General features: G+C 34.9%; 1 pseudogene; it reads left to right on the forward strand.

Moving 5' to 3' along the window:
• The first annotated feature begins 351 nt into the window (after positions 1 to 351).
• On the forward strand, positions 352 to 457 carry LOC125121797 (uncharacterized; annotated as a pseudogene).
• Positions 458 to 5,100: the final 4,643 nt, after the last annotated feature.

Raw genomic sequence — 5,100 nt, forward strand, 5'->3', positions numbered from 1 at the left:
AAATTAAAAGATTTTCTTTTTAATTATTCCACTAACATTGTCCCTAATGTCTCTATATTTGATTAAAACTTGAAAATACTACTAAAAGTGTCACTGGAAGTGTAAAATAAGAACACTTTTTTTTTGGTCACATGAGCAGCATGTGGAAGTTCCCAGGCCAGGAAATGAACTCACTCCATAGTAGTGACCAAACTGTTGCAGTGACAATGCCAAATGCTAAACCTACTGAGCTATAAGGGAACTCCCAAGAACATATTTTTGACAGCCAATAAACAGATAATATTTAAAAAATCAGGTACAAGAAGCACTGAATTGTAAGGAAGGAACAAAACAACTTAATATTCCCTAAATATCACTTCTATGCCTTCTGGCTAAGATCAGGTGTAGTATCTGTTCTTATTAGTTTAATACTCCCTGAATATAACAGTAAAATAAAAAAAGTTTCCCATCACGTCTCAAGTCACTATAAATACTTTTTAAATGAGGAATTTTAAATGGAATTTTAAAAATTCACAATAAATCTTAATATTGATCTTGATAAATTAAGAATATTATTCATGGCACTGTTGATCTTCTTTAATTGCTCTAGAAATATCTTTCTTTAGTTTGGATAGTTGCTCTAGAAATATCCTTCTTTAGGTTATCTACTTAGCATGTCTGCCTTTTTTAGGAACAATATCACATTTCATCTGAATATTGCTTCCTTCTTTCACTATAAACTTAACCACTGACTTATCATACAACTTCTCACCAGCAGCACTGATTACTAGAAGGCAATAGTGCAATATCTTTCAAAATCCAAATGATTTTTCAACATGAACTCCTATACCAAGATTATAATCTATCAAATCTGACCATTTCCCCTTATACTCATAGCAGCAGTATTCACAATAGCCAAGATATGGAAACAACCTAAATGTCCATCAATAGAGGAATGGAATAAAGAAGATGTGGATATATATGCAATGGAATATTACTCAGCCATAAAAAAGATTAAATAATGCCATTCACAGTATCATGGATGCAACTAGAGATTATCATATTAAGTGAAGTAAGTCAGAAAGAGAAAGACAAATACCATATAATATCACATATATGTGAAATCTAAAATATGACACAAATGAGCCTATCTATGAAACAGAAACAGACTCAAAGACATAGAGAGGAGATTTGTATGTGCCAGAGAGGAGGCAGGGAGGGATGAACTGAGAGTTTGGAGTTAGTAGATGCAAACTCTTACATATTGAAGGGATAAATAATAAGCCACTACTGTATAGCACAGAGAACTATATTCAATATCCTGAGATAAACCATAATAGAAAATAATACAAAAAAGAATATATATATATGTATGTATATATGTGTGCATAACTGAATCACTTTGCTGTACAGAAGAAATTAACGTAACATTGTAAATCAACTGCACTTCAATTAGAAAAATAAATAAACCTGACCACTTCTCCCCATATCTCCTAATTTCTTACTATCCTTTATCATTCACACTATTGAGATTTATTCCGAGCTCTTCTACCTGCCTCCTTTATGGTTCCTGTCCAGTTTGTCCTTCACAAATGAGTCAGAATGACTTTTTCAGAGTGATGGTTTATTTTCCATTTTGCTCTGTGTTTAAGAAATTACCTTTGTAAAGCTGGACATAAAATTCTAAGCTTTCACAATGGTCTTTTAGCATCCCCACTGAGGAATGATTTGGCAGCTGTATCTTCCAAGCAGTAATCTATAATCAGTATATTTTTTGTAAACAAGATATATTAGGGTAGCCTAAATACAACAACAGAGAACACAATAAAAGTTTCTTATTCACATCTAAGTCCAAATACAGTATCTGGCAACAAGCTGACAAATTGATTTAGGTACAGAGGTTCTTTCCATGTAGTGGCTTAGCTATTCAGTAAGGTTTCTTTGTATCCCTATGAATTTGCAGTTCGAAGATGTGAGAAAAGAGACGAAGTTGGTGACTGCATGGGGGATTTTAAAGGGTCCGATCAACAAGTGACCTATTTCATTTCCACCCATATTACAATGGCCAGAATGTAGACATAGCATCTCCCCCAACCTCAAGAAAGTCTGGGAATATCTCTTTACCAAAAGAAGTAAATTTGATGGTTTAGGTCCATAGCATAATTTCTACTGCTTAAGATAAACAGCTTTTCATTTTCATATGTATTTTTATAACAGGCTTTTGTGGCCCTTTTAAATAATACACTTTAGTTAAAATACACCTTGCAGTAAGCAGTCATCTAGAGGGTCAGAATAACTTACTGACATGAATGTGATACTTTTTAAATAATGTATAGGTTATTCTGTTTTAATATTTTTATCTCTAAAGAGATACCATTTATCTTCTCTGCAAATTTACACAACAGAATTAGAAAAAAAGCACATTAGGTTTGGAACAGGTCCACTTCCCTAGACTCTATAGGAAAAACCCCAGGATGAAGTAAACCCTTTTGAATAAGTACATAAACCAAGTTTTTAAAATTGTGTCAAACAGCACTATTTACATTTTTTAAACAAATTGAAAAAGGCTTTATCTATGCACCCAGATACAGGTGATAGTGATCAAACAACCACTGCCCTTCTTTTTTTTTTTTTTTTTTTTTTTTTTTTGCTATTTCTTTGGGCCGCTCCTGCAGTATATGGAGAGTCCCAGGCTAGGGGTCTAATCGGAGCTGTAGCCGCCAGCCTACACCAGAGCCACAGCAACGCGGGATCCGAGCCGCGTCTGCAACCCACACCACAGCTCACGGCAACGCCGGATCGTTAACCCACTGAGCAAGGGCAGGGACCGAACCCGCAACCTCATGGTTCCTAGTCGGATTCGTTAACCACTGCGCCACGACTGGAACTCCTGCCCTTCTTTTTGAAAGTAGATAAATCACAAATAATAAAATGGTTAGTCAAATAGTGATTTTCAATTTTGTGAGGTCCCATTTACTATTTAGTATGTCCTATTTACTAAGTCCAATTACTACTTTTGGCAGAAGTTAATAGGTTAGAGACAGTTTCTCGTACCTTGTATATAAACCAAGAAAAAAGGAGAATTCACCTTTTATGCAAAAAATTTTATTTGCAAATTTTTATACATTGACAACAGTTATTCTAATTATAGGAAAACTATTTTCTAGAATTAAGCATAAGCTTCCAAGAGGCCTAAAATATTCAGGTCTTTGTCCCAAGTCTCAACTTCCTTTGTCTGTACAACTGCAGATTCACTAGATTGCCCAACTCTGAAGAAATACTTCAGCAATACTCACAGAATAATTTATGAAGTTACCATCCCTTTTGGGCCTTGTGTCTAACCAGTAAAATGATCTTCCTAGTTCTTTTTCCTCTAGGCTGTTTCCTAAGGTGGCATAATGGTTCTATTATTGTTTTACTGTAGCTATTTAAAAAAAAAATCTAGGCCCTCAGGATCTCATTCAAACTTTTGTTCCCAAGTACTTTAGATGAAATCAAATATCATGAAATATTTACAATTTGTACTCAAGCTATGAAAGAACACTTTGGGAGGGGAATAGGAATAGAAAGACCGGAGATCAGAGAGCATAGCATTATAGCCATCATTCTGAAAAGTTTAGGCTCTGCTTAGTAGAAATTGTCTGCATAGGTTAGATACTTGCTCTTGGCAGTTTCTGTTTAATGTCATCCTCTTTTTCAGGACCTGATTGCCAATGGCTGAGTGGAAGAGTCCTGGTGCCAGTAGGCAATTCTGCTGTTGTTTCTGTTTGGAGGACAATTTAGGAAAAGAGACTTGATAACAAACAGAGCAAGGCCTGCTGAATTGGAGCTTATACACATTATGTTTGTGGCTCCCAATGGAAATGCTGATGTTGAAATCATCATCATGAGGGAGAAAACAGAATTCATTTATGCCATCCTCATGAAACAAGAATATGGTGAGCTCACTACTGCATTGTCGGATTACAATAGAGTCCAAATGTAAAGAACTTCAACCAAAAAACAGAAAAGAGTACTTAGACATCACTGGGTGAGGTACATACTTTCTTTAAGTGATGAGGCATTAGAGGTCATGCTTATATGTATTCAAGAGATTTGGACAAATACTTAATGTGAACGTAAAAGAGTTCTATATAGGTTTATGTAGACTGAGCCTATTCCCTCTTTAACAACTAATTTTATTTTGATGTCTCTGAATGCTTATTATTTATGGATGATCAAACTAAGTTCCCATCAAGTTTCAAAACTAAGACTCTGCAAAAGTTCTTTTTCAGCTCATTACCTATCAGGATTATACACTAGAAATATAACGTGAGCTACAAATCCAAACCCTGTATATGACTAAACATTTTAGTAGCCACATTAAAGAAAGTGAAAAGAATAGGTAAAAATAATTTTAACATATTTTCTTTAATAGATTCAAAATATTATCATTTCAACATATAATCAATATTTTAAAGTATCAATATGATATTTATAATCTTTTTTTTTTTAGCCTTAAGTCTTTAAAACCCTGTATTTTTTAGAAAACACATTTCAATTCAGACTAACCACACTTTGAGAGCTCAGTAACCACATGTGGCTATTGGATGCCATATTAGGCAGCACAACTATATACTATCTTGATATCTATAGTTTTGAAAAGAATAAAAAATGTTTATCATTTCAGCTATATGAATGGATCAGGAACATCAAATCTGGTGGTTTCATTTACACTGGCTTCAAGTGCTCACAATTTCAACAACATTTTAATACATCTCAAGAACACATTACATTTTGTACTTGGCCATTAATTTTTCTTTTATTTTGAATAATTTCTGCAACACCCTGGGTATGTGCTTCACTATCTCCAATTGGTGTCCTTTCCTCTCTTCAAAAAACCAACACTTCTGGGAGTTCCCATCATGGCACAGTGGTTAACGAATCTGACTGGGAACCATGAGGTTGCAGATTCAATCCCTGGCCTTGCTCAGTGGGTTAAGGATCCGGCGTTGCTGTGAGCTGTGGTGTAAGTTGCAGACGCAGCTTGGATCCCGAGTTGCTGTGGCTCTGGCATAGGCCGGCGGCTACAGCTCCAATTAGACCCCAGAAAAGGCAAAAAGACAAAAAAAAAAAGAAAAA

Source organism: Phacochoerus africanus, chromosome 2 (assembly GCF_016906955.1).
Source record: "Phacochoerus africanus isolate WHEZ1 chromosome 2, ROS_Pafr_v1, whole genome shotgun sequence".
NCBI lineage: Eukaryota > Metazoa > Chordata > Mammalia > Artiodactyla > Suidae > Phacochoerus > Phacochoerus africanus.